Source organism: Palaemon carinicauda, chromosome 25 (genome assembly GCF_036898095.1).
Source record: "Palaemon carinicauda isolate YSFRI2023 chromosome 25, ASM3689809v2, whole genome shotgun sequence".
NCBI lineage: Eukaryota > Metazoa > Arthropoda > Malacostraca > Decapoda > Palaemonidae > Palaemon > Palaemon carinicauda.
In genome coordinates, this window is record NC_090749.1 from 78,885,792 (window position 1) to 78,899,919 (window position 14,128).

At 42.6% G+C, this 14,128-nt stretch overlaps 1 protein-coding gene across 3 annotated transcripts in view; it reads right to left on the bottom strand.

Annotated features, from left to right (window-relative positions):
* LOC137618672 (zinc finger protein ZFP2-like) overlaps positions 1 to 14,128 on the bottom strand; it is a 188,625-nt gene that overhangs the window by 97,350 nt on the left and 77,147 nt on the right. Inside the window, exon 3 of one of the 3 annotated variants that reach the window (XR_011039784.1) lies at positions 175 to 357. The exons of 1 other annotated variant lie outside the window; for it this stretch is intronic. The gene's annotated coding sequence lies outside the window, so the exon portion shown is untranslated. Of the gene's footprint in view, positions 1 to 174; positions 358 to 537; positions 590 to 14,128 lie in introns of those variants that run through there. One more of the 3 variants, XR_011039785.1, reaches the window with a different exon arrangement.

Sequence of the window (14,128 nt, forward strand, 5' to 3'; positions counted from 1 at the left end):
TTTTTTCTTTTAATGCCATGCTTATTTATTTACAATCAATTTCATATCATGGTTTTCATACATTTCATTTTAAGCTATTATTAACTATGATATGAATACGCTCTCTCTCTCTCTCTCTCTCTCTCTCTCTCTCTCTCTCTCTCTCTCTCTCTCTCTCTCTCTGAGGTGCCTTACTACAGTATACATGCATAGAAGATATTAAACAGAAATCTTGGTTTCTTTACAAAGTGTCAGATAAATACTACACACAATAAACTTTTACTTTGCTTAAATCTATGTTCGATCGTAGGCAAGGATTAAGACGTCCTTTGATTTCGTTAGCTGATCTGTAGCTTAATAGCCGACACCATAACGTATCTGAAATGAAAGATGTCTAAAACAATTCTGGAATTATATCTTAAGTGAACTTCATTTAATAATTTATGTACTTTTCTATTATCAATTCAAAATGTATTTTAACAGAAATTACTTATTGTTTTTATTTTGGTCATGTTGTCAGCTGTTTTCAAGGTCCCAACAGTATCACGATTATGCTCACATATAGTTAAAAGAGTATTGTTGATATCATTTTGCTCCCTATCACGTAATCCTTGAAAAAAAAAAGAACACTGTTCAACAACTATCAACCAGTTTCTAATTAAAATGTGTATCAAACAATAACAACAGACGAATCAGCTGTTGACGCTGACCATCCATAGTCATATACATACGCAGTGTAAAATAAGATATTAAATATGAATATTTGTAATAGCAGCAACTAAGTTTATTTTATACAAACGCAATATAATTTTTATAACTTAATTTGTTATTTAACCTTACAAAATCTTTCTATTTTATACTATCTTAGAGCAAACCTCATTCACAAATAAAGAGCCACGATGTACTGTAAACATGCTTAATTGTGAACATAAACATTTACAAGTATGGATGTACATTTATACATAAAATTATATTACTTTTTTTGGTACTTAATTAAAAACTAAAATATATGTCGGGGATTTCGACCTGATAAATCGAAGTTCCCGCCATTTGACTCCGCCTACGACTACGTCAAATTGGAGGGAAAGGAGAGGACTCGCGGGCGAATGAATGTCGTTCAAGACGAGAATGTTTAGAACCAAAAAGAGAAACCGCCTGGTAGGGGAGGCGCTGAGACTAAAGAAATCAATTACTAGTAATTTAAGATTAGGAAAAATAACGTCATTCTATTGTAACATGATAAAAAAATCCAATCTAGAAATTTAGGTTCAGGACAAATCGCGCCAAAAAAGTGACGTCGGAAGTTGCAAGGCTTGCTCGCTCTCTTTGATCCGACGTCCCCAATCACAATAAGTCCCATCTAATTGTTCTCTCTCCCCACGCCTAGTGTACCCAGGTCGGTTTCCGTGTAGGTCTTGATAGAGTTGTTGTAAAGTTTGTATCTATAAATATTTTGTCGATCCTTGTGCCAGGGGATCAGTGTTATTGTGTAAAGTAACTCTAAAGGTCTCTGTAAGAGGTTTATCGAGATAACTTTATAAATGTTCAATTAATTTTGTTGATATCTTGAGTCCGAAGTGGACATAGTTTTTTTTCGGTCACATGTTCTTGTATGTCAAGTAAAGGTTAATTTTTCATGTTTCTTTCGTATTAGATTATTATTTTTGTAATAAAATTTGTTAAAATATAACCATATTCTAATTACTTCCCCGAGGGTTTTGTGAAGTTTGTCCCTCAGACCTTGTGATTCAGCCCAGTCTATCGGGCTATTTTGTATAAACCGGGGAAATTTCGCCATAATATATTTGGTTATAAACTTAAATAGATTCTTATTAACCTCTCTCTCGCTTTCACTCTTGTTCTTAGGCGGAAAATTCAACTCATGTAACATTGGACATTCCAAGAAATAAGAATGAAACTGGAGATTCCTATAGGAGGAATTGACTGTAAAATCTCGGAGAGACCTCAAGGAAAGACATCGCTTTGCCAAGAGATGTAACACCTGAGACGGGCGTATGACTGGATGTTCAGATTGTGCAAATAAAGAAAATCGCCCTCACACCTCCACAGGTGGGAATAAGAGAGAAAAGTGTATTCTCTTGTAGTTGAGCTGTGAATTCTCTGTTCTTTTTTAAAAGAATTGTGCACTCCAAACTTGTAGGATGGAAACCCACCACGGGGCAAACCTACCCGAGGAAAAGAACAGGGAGTTATCTCTCAGATGAGAACAGGGAGTTATCTCTCAGATGAGAACAGGGAGTTATCTCTCAGATGAGAACAGGGAGTTAACTCTCAGATGAGAACACCGATCCATGTCACAGCCTCTGGTGTTCCCAGGTGGTTACCCATCCTAGTACTGACTGGACCCAAATGTTGCTTGACTTTGCTGATTGGATGGAAAGCGGTGTTTTAAAAGTGGTATGTCTGTTTACTTGGCGAACTCAGGCTACCGGAGGGCGTTATCACCAGAGGGTTGAAGGACACGACCAAGGTCAAGCTAAGGGTTGGTTGAATGCTTCACCGGAGGGGAATCCAACTGAATTCAATCAATTGGAACAACGGGAAAGAAAAGGGGAAATAACCCCAGGGGGTTGTGTGTCACGATTCAGGTAAGAAAGGCTGAGGAGAGGATCCAAGGAATAGGTAAAAGAATACGTGCCAGATATCCGACAAGTTCTCAAACTTGTGGAGAGAGGAGAAGCAAATAACCCCTAGGGATTATGCTCACAAGATTCGTCCAGAGTCATCAGAAAGGTGGCACAAGCGAGTGGTCTGAAGATTTCAATTGCAGCAACCGCTGTGTAGAATTATGTTCCACCTGCATTGCGGCGACATATAGACGAGGGCGCATGCATAACTAACAATGCACTTATCATTCAATGAAGATGTCAACTTGTAAGGTAATTATATACCAAAAAAGTTACTAAAAGGAAGAGACAAGGAGCTTAGTCCCTTAGACACAGAACACATCAGCCCAATAGTGGTAGTAGATGTAGTAATAGTAGTGATTGTGGTCCGATGAAAATGTTCATGTTAGATGGACATTTGAGAGCGCTGATGAGAACTGGAGAGCTGATGAATACACTGGGAAACCGATAGCACTGTACTTGTGTGAAACCATAAATTCCCAGTGGCGAGTGAGGTATTAAGAACCAAGGTTGACACTTGTGCTTTTACCCCTCTCATCGAAAGTAAGTGCTGGGTTAGGTACCGGGAAAGGAGTGTCTTAAACTCCTTCAACTGCATGTTGTGGTAAGCACTACTGAAATAGTGCCACTTGTATAAACGAAAGATTATGTGGACCATCGTTGAGGTTTTGTTCGTCTAGATGAGGAGAATCACTAAGATTCTCTAAAGCGATCGGAGAAGCCATAGCGCTAGAGCACTCTGCATAAGATGAAAAGAGAATGAGGGTCTGGCAGGGAAGAGCAGAATGTTTGCTTGTAGCGAGGATCGTGGCCGGAAGAGATCTGCGATCCATACCAGAGACGTTCTCTGTTGAACAAAGTAGGAGAAAAACACACCATGGGTCAAGGCTTCTGAGGTTCTTCAGTGTCTGTTGGATTTCTTATCGTAAGCGGGGAGAGCTATTCATCAAAAAGTTCATTAGTAGAGGAGGATGTCAGGAACTGGCAGAGGTTGCTGGAAACCAGGAACTGGTGGAGGTTGTTGGATACCAGGAACCTGGAAGAGAGCTGATGAGTGATCACTTGCTGATGGGCGATGGTGACCTGACAGGCGACGAAATGATGGCAAACGATGCAGGTTTGGTGAATACCAAGAGGCTGGCGAACAACAAGGAGCTGGAAAACGCGGAGAAGATTGCGAGGTGGCGAACACCGAGAAGCTGACAAGTTAGCAAACGAAGAGTTAGTAAATGCTGAAAAGATAGCAAATGCCTGAAAGCTTGTGAACTTTGAGCAGCTAGAAAAAGATGAGTAGCTGAAGATTGAAGTAGCTAGTGAACGACGAGTAGTCTGCAAACGCTGAAGATAAGGTGAATGACCAACATGACCTGAACTATGATGGAGAGCTTGAGTGTGAATGTCACGAGCTGGCGAGCAAGCATGAGGTAATGAGTGACAATCACGAGCAGACGGGTGACGACTTCGAGCAGACGGGTGATGATCACAAGCCGGCTGGTGACAATCATGAGGTGACTAGTGATGGTCACCTGAAGACGAGTGACGAGCAGCTAGCGAGTGATGACCAGCTAGCGAGTGACGAGGGCCTGAAGGTGATAGTCTGACAGAAGAGGGCGGAGATCATTGGTCCTTTGAAGAACTGAAGAGACATCTTCTTACAGCATGGGAATGAGAACGTCTAGTGTCGAGGAGGACAGCACTCCCAGGCGAGGAAGAATGACGATCCTCACGAGAAACTCGTCGACAGTGGCGAGGTTCTTCCACAGAGGAGACCTGCTCCAAAGGTATCAGCAGAGAGTTACGGAGGTCTCTAGAAGGTCTCTGGGGAAGATCTCACTCATGAATGAGGGAAACATTAATCCGCAGGAGAGACCTGCCTTTGACTTTGCTCCTCCCCCGAAGGAAGAGTCGGCTATGCAAGGGGGAGAGCGCAGTCTTTGGCAACAAGTCAGCAGCTGTGTGATGAGTTGTTACTGTCAGCCATTCCTTATGCAAGCAGGAAGGTAACTGGAGAGAAGCATGTGAAGGGATGTTCTCCCACCGAAGGGAGAGCAACCCAACACCTGGTAGAGGTTAACTCTCCCTCGGAAGGGAAAAGTTGTCCAACACTTGGAGGCGGATCACCGGGCAATGGTCTCTGCTTCTCGTCACCAAGCATGTTTCAAGTTGAAGGTCGGCGATGAGCGCTACCTGTGAAACATAGCTAGAGCTATTTTCTGAGTTCACCCCAGAGGGATCCTATGACCAGAACTCCCAAAAGAACCTAGACTGCCACTGCCCTCGTTCCTACGCCTGAGCAAGAGGACCGAGGGAACAGAAGCAGAGAGTGTTGCAGAAACTGAGTTACTCTCGGAAGGGACCGAACCCTCGTGAGGGAAAGACCGTTGTCAGTGTGCTGATCAAGAGCTGCCCCAGGCGCAGGAGAACTGGGTGGTGATGGGGCAGGAGCAGCAGATTGCACAGGAGCGATCGGCTCTGCTCTTCTTCTGCGGACTTAATAAACTGAATGAAGAAGTATGACATCAATAGCACTGAGGAAAAAACAAAAATGAATTAACGAAAAACTTCGTCAGGACAACCTAAACCGTGGACAGGAAAGGTGTCCCCCGAGAGAGCACAAACATACTAAGGACTGCAACTCCCTTCGCCTGCTGTCATCGTCAAAGGATAGTGGCATAGTAAGGACTGTAAAAAAAAAATAAGTTGAATTAGAAACAGTTGTTATTCAAATTAATTACTGACGAAAAAACATTCAGGAGAACAACCTAACTCGCGAGTGGTTAAGGAGTTCCCAGATAAGGAAAGGAACAATCTAAAGGCTAAGTACTCCCTCTGCCAGCTGCTATCGCAGGATCAAGGAGTGCAGTATCATTAGTGATGTAGGAAGGTAAATTAAAACCTTTCTATTCACAATTAATTAGCCTGTTGTAAAAAGTTCAATTAATTAGAGTTTTATTCAAAATTAATTTGCTAAAGAAACAACACTCATGAGAATAATCTAACCCACTAATAGAAAAGGAATTCCCGGATTTTGCACAAGCAAACATGCTTCAAACCATGTACTCCCTTTTCCGACTACAATATAGACCGAGGGAGAATGTTGTCATCAACGAAGAGGAGCAAGACCAAAGTCTAGCTCTGGGTAGGCTGCAAGTCCCTCCGAAGAATCGCAGTGAGCGGGCGGAGTCAACATCTGAACGAAGAAGGAGTATTCACATAAGGACAACTACCCTACAGTGGATGCCGAGTTGTTGTCAGGGGAGGGCAACAGCCTACAAGTTGTCCGACGTTAAAGGGAAAGAGACCATAAGAGCTTTCTCTGCCTTTGAGAAATGCCTCACTACGCTGACACGGAAACAGAAATACTGTAATGATAAAAAAAGGTTTATATATAAAATATTACATGAATATCTAAATATATATAAAACACAAAGAGTAAAAAGAAAAAGTCAAATGGCCAGACAAATTTGGGCTGGAGAGGAATGTTTTTTTTCTCACTGAGCCAAAAGTAAATAGTGGTTACTCAGCCCAGGTGTGTGAGTGAATGGGGTAGCAAACTAACCCCCACCCCCACTAACTAGTGGGTGGGTGGTTAACCCTTCCTAAATGTTTTATGGCTTCTCTTTCAGCTTCGCCAAAAGTAATATCCCCTATACATAAAGTTAGTTTGTATTAGTGACGGAACAATTGTAAGTTCAAAATTTTTTATCAATGTTGACCATACTGTATATTGAAGTTTGCTTGATGCTCACCATTCTACATAACTGTCTCACAGCACCTTATCTTTGTTTAAGGCATAAAAAGCACCTTGCACACAGTGTGGCAGGAATAAAATGCAAAAGCTACCAAGCAATATTTCCTATGTGTTGTTAATACCAAGAAAGTCTGATCTTGTACTCCTGCTTATACTCCAATGGGATCTCATGATAAAGGCGATGTTTGTTTAAGTGTTAGTTGTGAACTTTTAATCTGAATTACTGATCAGTGTGAAGCGAAATAATTTACTAAGGTAGGCCTACTAGTTCTCATTCTATACAGGCCCTTTTTGTGAGGGCCATATATGATTATCATTGTTACTGAATGACTGCACACTGTGAAAAATCCAGAATTTTATGGATCATTCCCGAGACTAGAAAGAGCATGGAAGCGAAAAACTCAGTTGTTGGATTTATCAAGAGCCGAGACAAGGAAGAATTGGTGCCAGTCCTATGTTTAAAGATGACATGGCCTAGATTAAATGACTACAGGAACTGAATGTAGGCTATACTACATTTTTTTTTTTGGGGGGGGGGGAACTGGTAATGATGCAAGACACTGATGAGGGTTTGAAGTTACTATGGGATAGATTAGTTTGTGGCAAAATGGTCATCCAGACGACCATTCCTTATTGGGAAAACAGAGATAGACTCAGTTTCTCCATGCTGCGGAGTTCTACATAAACTGCGTTCATGTAAGGAACTGTCAACTATTCTTTGGAAATATTGTGAAAATCCATACTTTGGGTTTGTTTTAAATCTTCAGAATTATAATTCAAATAGTGGCTTATGACTGTAATTGTAGAACTGGTGTAGTGGGATATGATATGATTCTCGGTGTTTATTTTTGCAAAAGCAATATTGCCATTGTAATAGTTGATAAGTTGAGTATGGTTTTTATTTAATTTCAACTACTTAAGTATGAAATTGTGTAAGTTATCTCCTTTTTCTGATAATAGGATTTTAGTTATTCTCTATTCTTTTACATAACAAATATTATTTTTGTTTAGTTCATATTTTTCCTCTATTAGTTTGTCCTGTACCTCAAAATTTATACCTCAAAGAGTAACATGGAAATTTATGCTAATGAAAATGAAATCTTACCTCAGATTCTAGAAATATTGAAGCCATAGAAAATCAATCATGCAATGCATCCTGAAACGTTAGCCTCTGTACTGCATCAAGGCACGTTCTACTAAACACTACAATGAACCACCCTTACAGGACATAGTAGCAAATCATCCATGCCATCGGTTACTTCCTAACTGATAAAATGGAGGAGTCACAAGGACAACCATTAATGAAACATAGGAGAACTACAGTTGCCTCCAGCCCTTGGACTGTGATAATAAATATAAGAGTCCATGGAGTTTACTTACTCTCTAAGAGGACACCAAGGCTAAACGGGTAATACTTGCGGAGGTATCTGGAAACCTAGTTTTTAATTGGTCTCCAAAATACCTTTCAAAGGAGATGATGGATAACCTCCAGCAAGGAGGAGACAGGCAAATCAATGCTGCACAAAAATCTAGTCATATGCAATTGACCAATTTGGTAGCTCTCTTAGAACTAGAAGATCCAGATATCATTCCAGGTGTGGCCACTTTGGGACCTCTAATGTTATTCTTATTTTCTGGGAAAACATTATTTTGTTGGACACCATCGTATTAAACAGAATGAGGGAAACATCCCATTGATATTGGAATTCATCTTACATCCCTGCTGACGAGTCTGGCCCCAGTGAGCAATACACCTCCAGCATGTGATTCAGGTGTGTGATCAGCGAACCCCACAAAGTAAGCGAGCTCCCTCGCTAAAAGAGGATTAAAATACCATTCTGAACCAACTATAATGCAATGTCAGCTCAGATTGCCTGCTACGATATTCCATTTCCTGGGGATACAGGCAGGACTTTCTATTGGGGATAAGTGATGGCAGGTCAAGTATGAGTAAAGAGCTCATGTTTGTATGGCTATGAAAACTGTAAATTACTTTTGAATTTGTCATCTATTCGTATACAAATACAAGCCATATTTCTTTACTATACAGAGTCACCCTAAGGTGGGTGGAAGTCCAAAATCCCAACTGGATGGGAATATGACCTGAGGTACGGCTCAGATTGTGAAAGCGTGATAGGGGTACCCTTGTCATCTCGCGAACTCTCGGTATGTAAAGCATGAGAATTCACGGTCTGGGCAATAGTAGCGAATATATGGAACTTAAGCACTGTGAGTTGACCAGTTAAAAATATCGGAGTGTGTAGCACTCCTCTTACTTAACCTAAACATTGAAGGCCTCCCCCTTACTGGGAGAATGGAGATATAAAAAATATACTGTATAACGTATTTCAGGCTACACAGTTGGAGGTAGGCCACCTTGCCGAATCACCTAGATTTTGTACTCCAAAAGAGGGGAAGATGAAGGCACAAAATACGATTCAATCTCTAGAATCATCACAGACTAACTTTGAGTAACATCTGTTCTTGACTGACTACTACTTGTCCTGTAAGGGAGCTGAGGTAGCTTAAACCACTTGTTGTACTGCCACAACAGGACCTATAGGGAATGTATCCAGGCTCCTGTGGGTTACGACTTGCAGGTAGTGGGCCACGAAGGTATTTCGACACTTCCAGATTCCAGACACCAGCTTGTGGGACCTGCATGACAGAGGAATTTTTCAAATGCTAGAAGCCTACTAATGCCCTTAACATCATGAACTCTGGGTCTGCGATTTCTTAGGGGAGAGTTGAGATTTAACGCACGTTCAATCACCTGGAGAATCCACGCTGAGATCATAATTTTTGTGACTTTCTTTTTAACCTTGCCCGCTCTCGCAAAAATTCGGGTGAGCTACGGAAGTTTGTGTAAGATAGTGCCTCAGTCTCTCACAAGACACAGTAACAAATGATCAGGATTATGAGTCTTAGCAACGAACTTAGGGACGAAGTTGAGTGTTACCCAGAGCCATCCCCTTGAATGGGCTATATCCTACGAGAGACCATGCAATTGTCTTATGGGTTAAGCAGTTTGTAAGGAGGAAGCTCCTTTCAGGGATTCCAAGGAGGTGACCTAACTTCTAACTGAGGGCAAGTAAACTCAAAACTCTGTATGAGGAGAGAATTACGTCAAGGAGGAAATGTTCACCTTGTTCAGTCTAAAGACAAGGCTTAAGGCGGTAGCCTTTGAAGGCCAACATTGACCAGAGTTTTTCCATCTTGAGGTACAGCAAGAACTATTACAGGATTAGCGGCACCGAGCAAAGCGAGATTCCTACCATGACACTAACCACGGAAGATAGCCCACTTTACCTGGTAGACGGCAATGGATATAGATGACTTACGGAGGTATCCAGACATCTTTTTTGGCACTGTTTGTGAAAAGCATCTTTGCGAGAGATGTTGGATAATCTCCTGCCTTGAAATTGTAAGGAAGTGACTTCCTTGCGGTGAATCTCTGCGAGAGCTTGTCTGAGGAGGTCTGGAAGGAAAGGATACATTTTTGGTACCTCTGTGACCAGAAATAGGTCTGGCTACTATTCTGCTTGCTGCCACAGAGGAGCTACTAGGGTCATCGACAGGTCTTGTGATGCCCTTACCTTGTTGATAAGTCTTCTCATAAGACAGAAGAGGGGAACAAGCAGATGTCTATGTTGTCCCCCAGATATTGGAAAGTTTCTTGAATAGATGCCTGAGAATCCAGTACTGGTGAGCAGTACACCAAAACTTCTGGTTCAGGGATGTCGTAAACAGATCTATCATCGGCAAACCCCACAAAGTCATGGCTTTGTTGGCTCTCCGAAGAGGCAATGACCATTTGGAGCGAACTATCTGACTCTTCCTGCTAAGTTTGTCGGTAAGAATGTTTTCCTTTATGGGAATGAGTTGCCTTCCATCCATAATTAGGATTTCTACAGCTAAATGACATGGCTGCTGTGAAAAAGTTCCTAGTTTGCTTAGATACACCATTATTGTCATGTTGTTGCTCATCAACACTATGGAGCTGTTGGAAGTGTTTGAAGAGCAAAAAGGCTCCCCTCATTTCTAAGAGGTTCATGTGGTACTGCCGGTCAGATTCCGACTACACTCCGTAGGTCAGGTGTTGCAACAGGTGAGCCCCATCCTCCTTTTGATGCATCCATGAGGAGCATCAGATTCAGGGGAGGAGAAAGAAGATCTACTCCCCTTAGGAAGTTGGTATCTACCCACCAACCAATGTCTCTCTTTTGCTCTGATGCTATCGGAATTCTGAAGTCCAGAGGATCCCTGTGAAGAGACCAATATGTTTTCAGTTGCCAGTGGAGAGAACGAATACATAGACAGCTGTTGGGGCCCAGGGAGGTCAGGTAACCCAACAAGCATAACCAAAGGTGTGCTTGCAGCAAGTCTCGCTTCAGAAAGGGACGTGCCACTCCCTTTAGTCTCTCTACTTTGTCTTGGGACAGAAAGAACTTGCCTAATATGGTGTTCATTTGCCTACCAAGATATACCAGGTTTTGAGATGGATGCAGAGAGGACTTCTTGTGATTTAACACGATTCCCAGATCGTGACAAAACGCTAGAAACCTGCCTCGGTGTAAGAGAAGGGTCTCTACTGATTGTGTAGAAACAACCAGTCATCTAGATAGTGCAACAGGTGAATGCTGTTGGCTTGATCCCAAGTTGAAGCTAGAGAGAACACTAGTGAACAATTGAGGTGCTGTGGACAGGCCGATGCACAGTACCTTGACTTGGTATATCATATCGTAAACAACAAATCTTCGGTACTTTCTTAATGATGGGTGGATTGGGATCTGGAAGTATGCATCTTTGAGATCCTATGTTATCATGAAGTCCTTACCATAACTAAAAACAAACCTGCTTAGGGTCGAGAGGTCGATGACTGGTCTTCTACTTCCAGACGCATTATCTACAAGAGAGAGTCGGCTGTAGAAACCCGGGTACCCATCTAGGACCTCTTGGAGTGTATTCTTCTCCAGCATAGTTTGGCGTTCTGCCTAAAGGGTGAGGTTCTTTGCTGATCCCTTCGTGAAAGAACATAACATCGCTGGATTAAGCATTAATGAAGGGAGAGAGAATAAATGTAAGGTGGTACCCCATACGGAGGATTGAGACCGTGCAAGTTTCGGCCCCGTGGAACTCACATCTCTGCCACCTGTACTTCATGCATTCACCCATCGGTGGACAGGCAGGAGGTATGATTCCTAATGGGAGCGACCACATCTTCAACCTTTACCTCCTCTGCCTCAAGCACTCTAGTCATGAATTGGCTGCTCTTGGGACTTTCTTCTTTGCAGGTGGACTGCTTAAAAGCCATTGACCCATTCCTGGGTCCTTGTTGGTTGATGGGGGATAATATCGGTGCCACAAGGGCCAAAGAGTAAGGATGAGATATTACTGCTTTATGGAGGAAGGAATCATAACTCGCTTTCCTCCAGCGCTCCACCACTGAGTCGATATCTTCTAATTTAAACAAGGAAGAACTCTCTATTGACACGTGTAAATTGAGTGCTTCTCTCTTTGGTACCTACCTATGGAGTTTTGAGATGACAGTCACACCTTCTCAGAATCCAGTTCATTCATTGGTTAGCTAGGGTATGAGTGAGGAACTCGACAGCCCTTGCTCTGAAAAGCGAAAACACGTGCATAGCCTTCCGCTTATCTGGATTTTCCAAATCCTTATTGGCAATCAAATAACCATCTGAGTCAGACCAGTAGTCGATCCATGACACTGCCAACAAAGAAGCCTTTACAACCCACTCCATTTTCATGGCCTGCGCAACTGAGAAGGGCAATAGTTGTGCTACCAATCTATCAAGAGTGATGTTTTTCAAAGCTAATATTGCCAGATCTACAGGCAAAGGAGAGGGATCCTCATCCAAAATCTCCTAATACTTCCTCTGACGAACAAATGGGAAGGAAGTAGACGAGATAAGTGTCCCTTTGTTGTCCCAGCTACTTGGGAGAAGACTTTCTTCCTGGTTCCCTTCACCATCCTATACCAAGGTAACTAAATCCCAGTCTTGCCAGTTGTGGGGATCTCCTTCCAGGAGGGAATAGAAAGGATCGCCCAGATTGTTGATCTTCCTTATGCAGCTTTCTGCTCCCAGGGCTTGGACGAGAGGGAGATTAAGAGAGATGGACTCTACTTACTAGATCTAAACTTACATGGGTTGCAAGCCCCGAGGAGTGATCATAAGGACTAACGAAGACTCCAGGAGGGGAGTGGCTGGTTTGGTTGCCACAAACTCTAAATAGGGACAGCTGCTAATTGTCTGTGAATGATATCTCCAAGACTACTGCTGGTCCTTGGGTGATGGGTATCACCTGGGGGGAGGCATCTCTTACTCATGACCTCTTCTCCTCTTGGTCAGTTTAACTGGGATAATACCCCGCTTTTCCCAAATGGGATCTAGGCTAGGATAGGAAGCCTTAGACTCTATATATCTTTTATACTTACACGAATGTTTAGGAGGAGAAGGAACAAGAGGTACAGCTGGAGGAGGAGCAGGCTTCACAGCAGCACTCCTACTGGGATCCACAGGTGGATTGGAGTTCCCAGGTGAGCCTGACAATACAAGAGGGATTGGCCTTGCCAAGGCCTGCGATAGTGGAGCTGGAACTGGTTAGCTAACCACTTGGCACGTCCTTTGCGAACAAAAGGACATCCACAGGAGCCCCAACAGGAACGTGTTGGTCAACGCACCGACGATGAGTAGATCCTTCTCTTGTTGAGCGAACTGAAGTACACGTGTGCAGCCAGAGAAATGTGCAGACCTTCGATAGTGGGAGGAGCTTGCCTGTCTATTTCACCAGAGAGTGGTGGAGAAGTGTGTACTGATGAACAAGATTGTCCCACCCATAAAAGACCCATAGCATCATGGACACTTGCAGGAGGTTGATGCGCTGCCTTGTGCATCCTATAGAAGGACATATATTGTAGGATAGAAACAAGCAAGACAGAGGAGGCTTGTTTGCAAACACGCGCTACCCTCGCTCGCGAACATTAGAACAAGGTGGCTCTATTCGTAGGGAGTAGAGGCCTGAGGGTCATGTCTGACGAGACTCGTTGAGGCTCTCTGTACCCTAGGTGTACAGTGTCAAGAAGTGGCAACAGCAAGAGAGAGGGGGGCATTGCCGTTTGGGTGCTCTGAAGAGCTTTATCGAAGCTTAGACAAGTTTAGTGCCTGGTTACGAGGACCTCAATGGGGAGACCATTCAAGAAAGCAAGCCCATTCAAGTCAGCGAGAAGGGTGACGTTCCTTGTAGGGTAGAGGAACAGTGCGAAAGCGTTTCTCCTTGCGAGATAAGTAAGTGCATTGAGCAAGCTCAGGATCCTGAGTGTGCCCAGCATGCTGAGGAAGCTCAGCTAGCATGCTCACCTCTTGGGATTACAAGCCAGGCTGGGACTCTGAGGAATTGAATTGAATATAAAATTTAGGCTTTAAGCCAAGCACTGGGGTATCTAAGGCTTTTCAGTGCTGTAAAATGCAAATTAATCAACCATAACTGTACTCTCACCTTTGGCATCATTTTAACTTCTAATACCAATCACACAATTTTCATACAATAATATCTAAATGCAAAATAAGGAGGGATTAAAAGGAACAAAAAAACTAAATTAATAATAAAATCATTTAAAGCTCATGATATAAACCAATACTCTGTATAAATTTTTTCAAGTTCAGGGTATTACAATTTGTCCTGGAGAAAATGTCTCTTTCTCTGAAGATTAAGAACAGGACAATCGACT